Consider the following 15,830-nt stretch of genomic DNA (forward strand, 5'->3'; position numbering starts at 1 on the left):
CATTGTGGAAGAGAAAGGGGTTTTGTTTGTGGCCATCATCTTATCAATGCGAGAAAAAAGAGCCTTGACATCCCTTTCTTTCTCCTCATGTTTTCCTCTGTTGTTGAAGGTGAGATAATGGCCGCCTGTGCTTTCGATTAACTGCTTGAGGCACTCAGGGGTTTTCGAAAGGTAACTCAGGTTCAGTTTTCGGGGCAATCTGATCCCTACATGTGAAGACAACAATCATGTGCCTTGTCATGCCCTTCCCAAACATGCCTTCTATTTCTTTGAAAACTTTCTCTTCCTCGTCGGTGAATCTCTGCGTAAAGGATGTGACCAACAGGAAGGCATGCGGGCCAGGTGAGGACATTCCAATGCTTTTCTTGATCTCAGTCTCCACCACATCTTTCTTCATATTCGTGTCAAGCAGACCTGGCGTGTCTACTATCTGAACCATACGGCCAAAGCGTTCAGCGCATGCATACTCGCACGTCTTTGTGACAGATGCAAGCGATGTGTTGGAAGTAAAAAATCCTTATCTATTATCGTATTTGCTGTAGCGCTCTTTCCACCGCCAGTTTTACCAATCAACACCAACCTGAGATCCTCCTTTGTATCTGGAAATACACATAACATCTATGTTATTTCATATATATTTTTAATTCGGAGGGATAAAATACATGTCTGGGACAAAGCTCGTTCTAGGAAACTCACAGTATAAACCGCTCTTCCTGTCTTGATATGCTTTATAATCGGTTTTCTTAAATTCCAATCATATGGAATTTGGAAAAGCAAGTAAATGATATCGGTGTGTGTGTGTGTGTCTGCATCAGGGACTCGGGCTTAGGGACTGGGTGTATGATGATTTTTTGGGGCAGCATGCATAATGTGAATGACCCTTTCCCCTTAAATATATGTACAAAGTGTATAGGATGTCGTTTACAAAAATCAATGAACCCCCTACAACTTCATGTGTACAAATGTGATGACACACACACACACACCCACACCCTTCCCCAGGTCTCTTATATCTCTAAAATTGCACCCGGTGGCGTATAGACACGGCCATTGTAGCATTGTGATAAGCAACAAAAACAATCTGTATCACACTTACATAATCAGATTCAGGTGAAATATATTAACCGACTGAATACACCTAAACAGCCCGCATCATATAGGAGCAAAGGAGGTAAACACGGGTCTCGTGGGCCAATACAGGATTTCATTCCACAAAAACACGGAGTTTTACACCATTTAAAATTGTTTTGTCATATTCTTTTAGACAATAAGATTGAACTTATCGAAGTAATGAAACAAAGTAACACAAAATCCCAGCCATGAACTTCCATTAAACCTCCCCTGTACATTTCACATACAACTGTGAAGATCCGAGTTAGAACTGATCTTCAGCAACCCATGCCTGTCACAAGAGGCGACAAACGGGATCGGGTGGTCAGTCTCGCTGCCTTGCTTGATGCATGTCATCGTATCCCAGTTGTGCAGACCAATGCTCATGATGTCAATCGGGCGGCGGGGTAGCCTAGTGGTAAAGCGTTCGCTCGTCACGCCAAAAACCCGGGTTCGATTCCCCACGTGGGTACAATGTGTTAAGCCCATTCCCCGCCGCGATATTGCTGGAATATTGCTGAAAGTGGCGTAAAACCAAATTCACTCACTCATTCCCTCGTGATGTCAATCACTGGATTGTCTGGTCTAGGCTCGATTATTTTCAAAGTTCAAGTTCAAGTTCAGTTTATTCTCAGATAACCACGTTTGGTGGTACAAGGGAAAATCAAACATAATCCATTTAAATACATATAAATAAACATGACAAAATGACAGGTAGAACAGTTTAAAATGAAACATAATAATGCCATAAATTAAGATCTGTTAAGTGATTTGTTGTCTATAGAAAGAGCTGTTTGAGGTTTCACCATTTTTGACAAAGAGTTTATCTAATACTAGCAGATATTTGGATAGATTTCTTATTTCTTTTGAATTTCTACTATTAAATATTTTCTTCAATGTTGATAAATTGGGGAAGTACATATGTCTAGTTGGTAAATATTTCAATCTAATATCTGTAAGGGCTTCACATTTAAATAAGTAATGAAATTCGTCGCCTATTGCTGGTGACTTGCAAAGTTTACATGTTCTGTTTTTTCTAGCGATACCATGCCAACGACCAGTTTCTACCGGGAGATTGTGATTACAGGTTCTGTATTTCAAAATAGGATAGTAAATATAAGCTGGGAAGAGAAGATAGTTTTCAAATATGGGAGTATCTTTAATATGTTTATAGTAAATCCCTTAGAGCTATTTTCAATATCAGCTTTCCAACTTTGTTGGAACTGGTCTTTTTAATACAGTCTCCACTTGTGAAACTAGCCATTGGCATGGTACGCTTACAGGGTTATAGAACACAAAAGATAAGCCACATTTATCTAATAAAGATTTAACATGATGCATCCAGGGATCAAAATCATTCTCAAAGATACTTTGTGCATATGCATAATTGTTGATCAGTTTTGATAATTTCTGCTGCATTCCAGGATTATTAAGTTTATGCCAGTAACAAATAATACGTTTAGCTGCAGTGATATATAAAGGAAGACTGACATCGTATGCCTGGGAGATTGCTGAGTACAGCCTTAAACGAGCAAAAACATTGCTGGTACTGGTAAGGAATTAACGGATTTGGACTGATTGAGATGTGTTTGTTTAATGAGGAAGACACTCTACCCTGTACACCTCATATACGGCTTGAAAATGATATCGAAAATACCAACCCTTTGTAGCAAAGCCTCGTGGAACTGGGCCCACAAAAGGCTTCAACTCCGCCTTCTTGCATTTCAAACAATCGACAATATTCGGATCTATTGGCGAATTGCACTTCTGGCATGATGGTGGAGCTGAAAGATAATAACTAGCTATTTATGTTTTCATTATCATCGGAAAAAACAATGGGATATACGGACGTTTACAAATTTATCAATACCAGCGTTGATTTATAATCCATTTTATCGTTGATACACACTGCCTTTCAGAAGGTGAGGTGAGGTGAAATTGGGATTTACGTCGTGCTTGAGAATATTTCGCTCATATGACGACGTGCATGCGTGTGTATGTGTATGTGTATGTGCGGCTGCTTGTACTAGCCCAGACTGAAGCTGGTTTTATAGTGCTAGCCCACTGAGATATCATGCCGCAGTGAAGCATGAATACCCCCTCAGACACTTTATACTGACTCCGAGCCGACCAGTCCTTGTTGTACCCATTAATGCTGAGCGCCAGACAGGGACCAACAAGTACCATATTTTAACGTCTTTTGGTATGACACGGTCGGGGATCGAACCCGCGACCTTCCGCTCTCCGGGCGGACGCTCTAACCCCTACACCACGGAGGCGGTCGCCTTTCAGAAAGTGGTCAAATGCAACGAATGTTATATTTTGGATAACACTTTTGAAGTAGAGTAAAGTAAAATACAAATTCTAGTACTTTTATTCAGTTAATTCCCATCCGAGATTCGAACCCGCACTCTTAATGTGAAGCACTTAATCCTCAGCAGGCAAGGTCAGAGATCTAACCTACATAGCCAGGATAGCTTTCACACAAGTGATAGTTTAAATCACAAGGTATATTTGTTATCGTAATGCAATCAATTGACATCAAGGTATATTTTGCCACTGACGGGGTCACATAAACCTATATACCCTTTAGGTAGTGCTTAGAGCCCGTCACTGACAACTTCCACAGATCATGTACTTTGTGTACCCTCTTGATACCTATAAATTGGCACATTTGAGCACGTTCTGAAAATGCATCGTGTATCCACAGCGTTCGTGCCAATTAACACGCATGAAAGATGTACACAAAGTACGTGATCTGGATGGAGTGTGTGAGTTTAATTTTACGCCGCTTTTAGCAATATTCCAGCAATATCACGGAGGGGGACACCAGAAATGGGGATCTGGATGGAACTCCACAGTGCAAGAATGCCTACTTTACTGGGTGTTGTTCCAAGTGTAAAATTGTTTTAAAAAGATCATGTTTACTTTAGCTGTAATTATTATGCAAATAGTATAAAGTAAAAATGACTTCAGAATGCGACCAAAGCACCATTTAAATTTCCTTAGCTCAGTATTTATTTCACACTATTGACCATACGAGATTTTGAGTTCAGTTCATGAAATCCGATTACGATGTTCTACAAAAGCTATGTTCACCGAGACATTACAGTTGTTCTCCTACTGTAGTGTAAAAGAATATGACTTAAACCTTCGTTACTTGTGGTAGGTGTTGATTCCCATGTAGAGACTAAAAGCTTAAACAGGAATCAATGGTAAAAGAACTGTGTGAAACCAGCACACAAGAAAACAATGTGAGGTTATTATTGTATTCTAATCTGTTTGATTGGCATTTTAGAAGCTGATGAATGATAAGAAAACTATAATACTTTATGGATAACAACTTCTTAATAATTATGCGACGTTTCGGCGTCTACAAGATAAACTGTGACTGTGGTGAGGCCTATGTAGGTAAAACCTCCCGCCCCATAAACCTCAATCAAACAACACCTAGCATCAACCAAAAGATTAAACCGAAAATCAGCCATCTCAGAAGACACATTATCAAAATCCTCCAGGACTTCACCAAAAGAAAACTGGCAGAAGCAGTTCAAATCCGCCAACACAAGCCCTCAATCAACAGAGACCAAGGATACCTCATTCCATCTGCCTACAATGAACTGATAAAAACTACAGAACAGAGCACTCCAGCCATCATTGCTACTGCATTTTTACCTATTCCATTGTTGCTGTTGTTAATCCCATTGATGCATTCCTTCATGTTGTCTTACTTAATCCCTGTCAAATGTATATAAGTCGGATGTGTCCCGTATTACTATACTCTTGCTTGACAACGGTATAAGAAGCTATACCTGAACGTCGCATCATAATAAAATAAGGAAGTTGTTATCCTTAAAGTATTTACTTTTCTTATAATTGTATTCAAAAAGTAACTACGCTTACGGTTGAAATGAACACAAATCACTATGGAAATCCAAAATACATTGGCAGCAGAAAGTCAAAGGCAACGCGTTGCATTATATTGTTCTCCCAACTTCCTGTCGAAAATGTTTTGATTTTGGCACATGAAACTCATTTGCAGGTAATTTGGGTGTGGACAAAACATCAAACAGAACTTTGTCCCATCACTTTTGGCCCAATTTGTTTCATGATGCGGCTGAATTTTGCAAAACCTGCCATGTAAGCCAGGTGGTTACAAACCAAATCAAGAAATACCATCCTCACCATTGAATCGTTTTCAAGCTTTTTCTCAGCAGGGCCATCGTTGATTGCTTACTATCATTTGTGTTTTGACGAGGTTTCAATTGTAATATTGAATCCATTACGGGATATTACAGCTTAGGTCACCAAAGCTTTGGTGAAGTTCGTCCCTCTATTTGGTTTGCCAAGGCTATACCAACAGTTCATGGCTCCAATTTCATGTCAGGTGTATTCCGGTCTATGCATCAGTTGGGCATTACTCAGGTTAAGTCCATTGCATATCATCTTGAAACACAGGAGGATCTGGAAATATTTCCTCAGTTACGCAATTCTTAAATTTTAGCTAACTTGAATGGTAAGCTAGGTCATTTATCAGAGTTCGTTCACTTGTTTATACCTGGCTCTACAGATATATAGTGTCATGATGTCGATGAAGACGCTGCGCCTGGGAAACAACTACCGAATGAATCCAGTCAAGCTTGAAGCCTTGACGGAGGAAAGTCAATACATGCTGGACACTGACATTCAACTTAGTCAAAGTGACTGGAATTCACCTTGTATTCCAAAACCTGGTCGGAGTTATAGATACTGTACCGACATGCAATATGAGAAAGATGCTTCTAAAAACTCTTACTCAGTACCAAGATTCGATGACTGTATTGACAGAATCGCTCAAACCAAGTTGGTCAGCAAGTTTGCCTTAACGAATGTGTATTGGCAGATTCTAGTGATGGATCGTGCCAAGCGGGTTTCGTGATTCCAGATGGGCTGTATTAATACACTTTTTGGGCTCACTCATTCAATGGAATGGGAGCACCACCTGAAGAGGATTGTGCATTCTTCTTCTACTTCTTCAAATACAATTGCCATGTCAAAGGCCAAGGTCAGGAACAGCTGATTCAAGCGAAGGGGTAATCAATTTTCGAAATTGTCTGTTCCCTAAAGCGAACAGGAACTTATGAAAATTTCTTGACAATTCTGGTTACTACCAGACACATGTCACAATTTCTCACATTAATTTGCTGGTCTACTTGAGATGTCATGCGAGATGAGACGCAAGGGAAAACTACCCTCATATACCTTAGAAAAAGAATCCAGAAAATTCTCGAAATCCCAGGGCGAGACCATAGGGTGGCATTACTCTGTAGTACCTTCCAGAACTGTCAAAATATAGAACCCCACTGCCCTCACTGAATATCACATGTACAGTGTATTACACGTGGAACATTGCTACACAATAAATATCACTGTCACATGAAACCTATCTACAGTGGAATCTGTCATATCGATTGGAGTCCCTGCACAATCAGTGATAACGCTATCGTAGTGTCCCGAGTCTGTTTTTGCTAACATGCCACAGGAGCACTGCTGTTCTAGGCCAGACAATAAAGACTAACAGTTTCATGTAATGTATGTGTGTGGCGGGGCTACCATAGGGCGGTACGTCTGTACCTTTTTCGCGAACACCAGGTGTCCTAACTAATTTTGCATGATCTATTCATATAGTTTTCTTCTCTAGTTTGCCCTTTGGGACCGTTCATGATTTATGGCCTGGGGTGTTGGGTATGTGCGTGTGTGTGATGATGATTTTAAAGGAGGGTTACCAATTTGGTTCTGGGAGGTAGGGGAGCAATCAAGATTGTACCATAAAGGAGAGGGATTATCCACATCGTACATGCTTCCCCATAAAAATCATCATCATCATCAACCCACCGCACCCCAACCCCCCATCCATAAATTATGAACGTCTCTATAGTATCTGCAATGTCAGAATAACCTCGACTGGTTATTCACTGGTTTCTGCGTTATAATCAAAGGTAACAACATCCTGATTATTTTATACTGGTATGTCGACTATTTTCTTTCACTCGGGGGAGTTTAACCCTTAGATACCTTACTATGCTGAAATATCGTCATATAACCATCAAATAACCATATGTAAAGGGGTACATGGACTTTTATAAATAACGATCTTGACGGGAGAATAAGCCAAACTGGACAAAAGTTAAGTCAACAAACTGTATATTATTTGTTTGTAAACTCATAATAACAATTACCTGAATCACACAAATATAATGTCTCAGTTTCGACCTCGACATAATTCAGTGTGTAATTCATGCAACCATTAATGAACGACTGATTTGGCCTTTGGCCCATATTCACAACATGCTTGTTAGTTTACAGTATCGATTAGCTTACCGATGATCAATATTTGTTGAAGTTAAAATAAGTTCATCATTCACATCATCTAATCGTCAGTCACATGTTGTAAATAACGGAGCTCATTGGTTACAGGTTCAGAGCTAAATTACATTGAAAACAGCATGAGGCATATGAGATAGTTCACTTGTAGTTGACCTTCATTATCGATCAGATTGTCTTCACATGATGGTGGCATTTTCTTTTATGTAAATGCACGTGATGTGAGAAGTGGAATTTGATTGGTCAGTAGGATGGACAATGTAAGGAACATAACACGTAATAGCCACTTCTGGCAGTAGGGACCAGCTAAGAAAATCAAGCCTAGTTCGGCAAGGTTGGAAAGGGGCGATATGAGCTGCTTAACGCCCTACCCAAATACAATATTATGGAATCCTAGAAGGCACATTGTCGAGTAGTCGCCCTCACAAAAACAAGCAAAAAGTGGCCAAATTTACCAAAGCGCGACAATGCGACAACACCACGTTTTGGCCATTTGTCGCATTGTCCCTTTGTCGCATTGTCGCGCTTTAATCAATATTTTATTATTCACCCAAAGAGCGACAATGTGACAGAGTGACAATGTCCCTTCTAGGATTCCATACAATATGGATACCGCTACTTTCATTCAACGTTACTTACCTAGAACAGGATTTTGAGGCCTATTATCCACTATCCTTGCCGTTCCACAGCTTGCACAAACTGCGTCATTTCTATCATTATTATGGAAGCACTTTCTGCAGACCCACACTGGAATATATGGACATTGTATAATTGCCATATTAAATCATCATAAGTACAAATCAGGGAGGTCTGAAATGACCGTTCAAAACATATATAGATCTAGATCGATGTATATTATATAGACTTTTGAATTTTTAATGTTAATTATGATTATAAATTAGAATATTGATTTTATGATTATAGGTTGAGGTTTTGAGGTATGATGTTAAACCATCTACAAGAACATAATGAAAATATAACGTGCTGCAATGAAATTACGATAGTGTATGATGGAAAATTAACTTAGAATCTTGAAAGTTCAATATACTACATTTCGAATATTCATTTAAAGCAGTGTGTACTTGCTAACGGTTTATATGACATGTTCCCGTTACGTGCAAGTATATTAGCCCGGTGTCCTCCCAAAACGCCTATACATGCCTAAACAGGTTTTGCCGAACGCTTTTGTTCTTGATAAAATGATCACTGATGCGCGATAATCCCTTAAACAATTCAAGAGACAACTCCCAGCACTGCGAGACGATCATCCATGGCACGATACAGCTTCTTTCTGGGGCGTCTGGAACCGCCATTCTGCAGCTGAGAAATTGTGATTTTCACTCTGGAGTTCTTTTTTAGAAGGTCCACAAACTTGAACAAGCTAGGCAACCTGTCTTACAACATTTTCAATGAACTCGCTCCCTTTTTGTGTTCTTAATCCTTAACTTGTGACCTAGTTAGATTAAGTGTCTACTTCCCCGTGAATTGACTGACTGACTGACAGAGTTTGGTTTTACGCCGCTTTTAGCAATATTCCAGCAACATCACGGCGGGGGACACCAGAAATGGGCTTCACTCATTGTACCCATGTGGGGATTCGAACCCGGGTCTTCGGCGTGACGAACCAACGCTTTAACCACTAGGCTCCCCCACCGCCGCTACCCTTGAATTGGGAAGGAACTGATTGTTAACTTGTGCGTTTGCCATTTTGCAATGAGGAAAGTATGTCTACATTCTTTATATATCGATACAGTGATAGAAATAATCATTTGAATAAGTTTCACTCAATTTAGCTAATATAATTCGAGTTCACTCAATCGAGTACACTAATTACCGAGTTCGAACTCAGTCTGCCAAACTACTCACTGAAACACACTATAGCCGGCAAACGAGCGGCCGTTACTCTTAATCCGTGATCATCACTGTGTCCTCCCATAGGACCGGCGTCTGCAGTGGGAAGGGGGGAGGCTGGTGGGACTGGACTGCCTCGTAGGACCGGCGTCTGTAGGGGGAAGGTGGAAGGCTGGTGGGACTGGACTGCCTCATAGGCCTAAATAGGCCGGACTCATTGTGCCACATTGTATTAAACAATTTTTCTTCTTTCTTTCTTTCTTTCCTAATTTCTCCCCACAAGGTGCTAAAGCACAGTTAGGTGATGTGGGTATGTCATGCTTGGATGATTATGTGGGTATTAATCGGTTTAAGAAATTAGACGATCTGGGTGTACTCCATCATCACATCAGCTGTCCGGCAAAGCGAGGTATATAACCGCCTAAACACCCTCACCTTATAACAACAAAGTTCACAATTGAATGCACACCCAATCCCTTGCCTGTTTCCTTTTTCATTTTAATGGAATAACCCCAAGAATATTTATAGCCGGATGTTGGGGAAAACAGGTCTTTGGTGTGCGAAATGGGATCATGATAAGGATCCCGGCACGACAATGCAGAGCAAATTGAGTCGTCTTTAACGTGCTGTCCTTTGAGTTCCAACTGCAGACGATACATATTGATGAGAAAATATAAAAGTAAATCGTTGAGGCTTACTTTTGTTCCAATGAAATCCAGCTGAATATATCTGGTAATGACACTCTTCTGAAACATACATGAAAAGCTGTATGCCTAACATACATACATTCAAATGTCTAAAACAATGTCCTCTTCCTGGTCTGTATTGTGGGTGGTTATTCCAACATTAATTCGATTTTATCACGTCGTGCTGTAAAGAGTGCCATGGTATTTTACACGTTTACAAATTTGATGAATCCCACGAGCACGGGAATGGTGCTGGGACATTAAGAAAATATTCAAGACGAATTATAATTAAATTTTTCGATAACTGGTTGATGGTACATATCACTGCAAAGCGAACATCGCCACGTCGAGGGACTACTTTTCATAGATAGATACAAAGTTCAGCAAATTTTCATACCCTTGTAAAATTTGTTAAATAGACACAAACGCTGTTCATTTATATAATAAGCAAAAAGCAGCTATGTGAAATTTTACCTATAAGTGGCTGATTTGTCTATGGCGTGGCTTGCGACCTGATCCGTTAGGTTCGTGCAAATGCAGACAACGCAGCTCTGTTATCGCAAATATATATAGAGCAGTGTTATGGACATATTCGCGAATTGGCAGTCTCGACAAACTGTAAGGGTGGTGGGGATATCCGAGTGGTTAAAGCGTTCGCTCGTCACGTCGAAGACCCGGGTTCGATTCCCCACATGGGTACAATGTGTGAAGCCTATTTCTGGTGTCCGCCGCCGTGATAGACAGACAGACAGACAGATATAGTTTATTAAAGTGTCACGTGAACGATTACATGAAATAAAATACACAATAGACCCGGTAGAATATCGTTCACCCAGCCAATAAGGCTTATGAGACACAATACACCATTTAAAAACTATGTACATTTCGTAAGGTATGTTTAAGTAGTTTAAATGGATAATAATTTTTACAGGAATAGGAGTCGTCTAAACATGTTATTCACAGTGGTTGAAAAAATTAGAGGGTCTGACGACATTAAAATACTTAATAAATGCACATTGTTATCATAATTAAAATCTGCATTTATAAAATGATATCTAAGATCCAGGCAAAAATAACAATTCAAAAGAAAATGTATCTCGTCTTCCACACAATTACAGAACGGACAAATTCTCTCACACAGAGGGGTGGGGGGTTTGCTGTAACGACCTGTTTCTATACGTAATTATAGATTACCGCAGCGTAGTTTAGTCAGGTTACTTCTCTTAGCTCTGTTGATGATTTGTAGGTATAGCTGAGGATGTCGATCTTTCTTGAATAATCTGTACGTTCGAAGCTTATTTCCATTTAATTTGTTCTTGTCGTTCCACTTTTCTGTGAACCACATTTCCTCACTAGTTTCATTAAAATACTTATCATTGTAAAATAGTCATCTTCACAGAGTCGACAGATCTTAAAATGGAGTCCAACTTTTTCCCCCAGATGCTGTGCTGTGTAAGCAAAGAATCCTCTTTTGTTTATAGACTAGTGGAAAAGTATATTTGGTAATCTGTTGGTAATATTGCTTGAATATTTCTAAAAGCGGCGTAAAACCATACATTGTGGGGAATCGAACCCGGGTCTTCAGCGTGACGAGCGAACGTTTTAACCACAAGGCTACCCCCACCTCCTCAAACAGTGAGAAGAAGTAATTACCTCACGGTATTCCATAGATAAATCCTGACGTCACACTAGGGCACCCGGGGGGTAACTGTAGATAATGTTCAAATCAGAATTAGCAATGTGTTCAAGGGGTACTAGGATTTATTCAGTTCAGTGTGAGACGCTAATACACAAATCATGAATCATACTAAAATAGTATGACAGATCAATGTGAGACGCTCACTCACAAATCATGAGTCAAAATTAGCCCTATGATTAACTGCCTTCGTAGTTTTAAATATAGACTATCACGCAAAACTCTCGAAACAATGTATAAATCCTTTATCTTACCTCTGTTTGACTATTGCTGTCATCTCTGGGACAATTGTGCAAAGGAACAGTCCTTGTCACTAGAAAACCTTCACTTAGATGCCTTACGCACAATATGCGGTGCAGTTAGAGGTACAAGCCATGCGAAACTGTATCATGAGACAAACATGACTTCCTTATTGAAATGGAGAGAAACTTTTAAATTAACATTATTTTACAAAATGGTAAACCATATGGTTCCTGACTATCTTTGTGATCTTGCTCCAGGGAATGTTTCTGATAACTGTAACTACAATCTTAGGAAGAATGAAAATTATCAGACTATAAGATGCAAATCTGCTAATTACGCCAAATCGTTTTTGCCCGATACAATTAAACTGTGGAATGACCTAAGGTTCCGTTAAGTCCAAATGGTGCCGTTTTCGCCAGGTGCCGTTTTGCTGTGGTTCCGTTTTAGCCTGATCCCCCTACAAATGCTACAAACGCTTCCTCTGTTGGACAGTTTAAGAATTCAATCACACCACAAGTTAATACCAACACAATGTTCGATCTAAATTTTGGTAGTCGATTTTGTCAAATAATACATTCCGCCTTAGATTGGGATGCAGTGACTTAAACAGTGATAAGTATAATCGTTTCATTTCTGATAACGCTTCTTGTTCCTGCTCACAAGATTATGAGGATGTATTCCACTATTTTTTCATGTGTCCTAAATATAATACCACTCGATACGAATCGTATTTCTATGTGAAAGGGTTCTCCCTGCGGGATGTGCTAAATGGCAATAACTCAGTATCTCATCAGACGAATATGGATATTCTACGGTCAGTCCATCAATTCATTATTACATCAAAACGTTTTGATTCATAAAGTTTTGTAGCTTCTCTTATATTTTTTATTTGTATCAACTGGCCACGAAACTGAACCAAGATAAATTGTTGATATCCATGATTGTTATTATTCAGAGATAACTTGTTATAACCACTATAAATATGTATTATGCACAAATGTGAACCTTCACATGTATTATGGAGCGGCATTAATATAAGCCATTTAGGCTTGTTTGCCAATCCTTTTCTTTCTTCTTGAATAGAATAAAATATGTTTAAACCAAATCATGAGTCATTCTAACATAATATACAAAGTGTGAGACAAACGCTCCAGACAGATGAATGTGAGACGCTCACTCACAAATCATGAGTCATTCTAACATAATATTATATAAAGTGTGAGACGAACGCTCTAGACAGATCTGGAAAATGACGATGAGAAGGGATGGCCTAAAAGTCGGGCCAAGAAAAGTCGGGCCGGGTAATACTAAAAATGGATTGCAGAATATTAAAACGAAACCTGCACATTTGGGTCGATATACACTTCCTGCCTTCACAAATGCATAGTTTGATTGAAAATGTATAGTTAATGGTGAAAAAAACCCACACAACAACAATGACTACATACCGAGATTCCCGTAGAAAAGACACCGTCTTGTTGTTATGTGTTTTCCTTGATATGTCTATGGGGGAAGGTTGCTTACTTCTCTTAGCGTGTGACATCCGGGGGTCCTGGGCAGGAAGTGACAGTGTTTTGACTGCTTTTCTTTCCTTAATTAAGATATTGTGGTTCCCTAATTAACCTTTATTGTTTCGGGCTGAATCAGCAGGGGATGTTTTATGTTAAAGAGACGTGGATATCACCGAGTGTCAATGGGCAAATATGACATGATTACGTATATTAAAAGAAATATTTGAAATCACAAAATTTTGTAATATGTTATAAAGGATCAAACAAGGTATGCATTCACAAACACAAACATTCTTATGTGTTTTCATTGTAAACAATACCAGCCCAAATCAGATAGCCCGCGCGTATGCATATGCTTAAATTTACGAATACACAAGAAACACAAAATGGTATTATATCTACCTAAATACCACTTCATAAAATAAAGTAAAAGTGAAGCACTTTCCTCTCTCCAATCCAAACGATTTAGGAAGTCCGCGGAAAACAAAATCCGCATTAGAAATTGTTTAGTCTCTGTTCAGCCCGGCTTGGCCCGTGCTGTCAAAAACAACTTAAACCTCACACATGTATCTTAAAATGTGTTTAAATCCATAGATTAATATTATATCCACCTACATATCACTTCACAGAGTCTCAAAGCGTAGTATTTGAAGCAAACACCTTGCTCAAAGTGAAGCCCTATTTTCTATACATTCTCAACAAAGACACAGTATCACAAGCTTTCGGTCCGGCTTGGCCCGGGCTCTCAAAGATTGGTATTATATCTACCTAAATATCACTTTGTAATGTTATCAAATGCAACATGTAAAGATAACTGGTTCCTTAAAGTTAGCCCTTTTCTCTCTCCATTCTCAACATAGCCTCAATCAAAAGTGTTTTGTCTCTGTTCACCCCGACTTGGCCCGTGCTGTCAAAAACACCTTAAACCTCACACATGTATCTTGAAATGTGTTTAAATCCATAGATTAGTGTTATATCTATCTACATATCACTTCACAGAGTCTCAAAGCGTAGTATTTGAAGCAAACACCTTGCTCAAAGTGAAGCCCTATTTTCTATACATTCTCAACAAAGACACAGTATCACAAGCTTTCGGTCCGGCTTGGCCCGGGCTCTCAACCGCACCTTATACCTCACAGATGTATCTTGAAATGTGTTTAAATCAATAGATTGGTATTATATCTACCTAAATATCACTTTGTAATGTTATCAAATGCAACATGTAAAGATAACTGGTTCCTTAAAGTTAGCCCTTTTCTCTCTCCATTCTCAACATAGCCTCAATCAAAAGTGTTTAGTCTCTGTTCATCCCGACTTGGCCCGTGCTGTCAAAAGAATCTTAAACCTCACACATGTATCCTGATTTCTGTCTATATCTCTAGAATAGAGTTATATCTACCTAAGTACGTCTTTATAGAGTCTCAAAGCGTAGTATTTGAAGCAAACACCTTGCTCAAAGTGAAGCTATCTTTTCTACATATTCTCAACAAACAGTATCACAAGCTTTCGGTACGCCTTGCCCCGGGCTCTCAAAAACAACTTAAACCACATGCATGTATTCTGATTTGTGTTTAAATCCATAGATTAGTATTATATCTACCTAAATATCAATGTGTGATGTTACAAAATGCCACATGTAAAGATAACTGCTCCGTTAAAGTGAAGCCCTTTTCTCTCTCCATTCACAATATAGTCTCAATCAAAAGTGTTTAGTCTCTGTTCAGCCCGGCTTGGCCCGTGCTGTCAAAAACACCTTAAACCTCACACATGTATCTTGAAATGTGTTTAAATCCATAGATTAGTGTTATTTCTACCTAAATATCACTTCACAGAGTCTCAAAGCGTAGTATTTGAAGCAAACACCTTGCTCAAAGTGAAGCCCTATTTTCTATACATTCTCAACAAAGACACAGTATCGATAGATCGTCCAAACAGGTAAACATTGAGCTTCATCCAACGATAACAAGAGTCTCTTTGTACTGACTTGATTTGTATGCATACCATGAATTTGCTGGCTTAATGTACCGTCTCATTAAAGTGGTGTGCGTGCACATACGAAGACTCATTTGTTTTGCATCTCTAACGAGGGGAAATCGTGGTTATAAATGGATGCTGCTTAGCATAGCATAGCGTAGTATAATATACACGCATAATATATTGTATACAGTGGGGTCATCCTCATTAAGATGCTAGACGGTACTGTTCGAGAGGTCGCCAACAGTGGTCACCTCGATGAAGTGTGCGAGTCTACTAAACTTAGGATAGTGATTAGTCTGAGTCAAGACAAATGAACACCATTACTAACATGAGATAAACTGATTGGGAAACCCATAATGCACTTGCATGATCTCATCAACTGTCGATAGTGAT

The sequence above is a fragment of the Haliotis rubra genome, unplaced genomic scaffold (assembly GCF_003918875.1).
Source record: "Haliotis rubra isolate DU_JTF1 unplaced genomic scaffold, ASM391887v1 Scf97, whole genome shotgun sequence".
In the NCBI taxonomy this organism is placed as follows: domain Eukaryota; kingdom Metazoa; phylum Mollusca; class Gastropoda; order Lepetellida; family Haliotidae; genus Haliotis; species Haliotis rubra.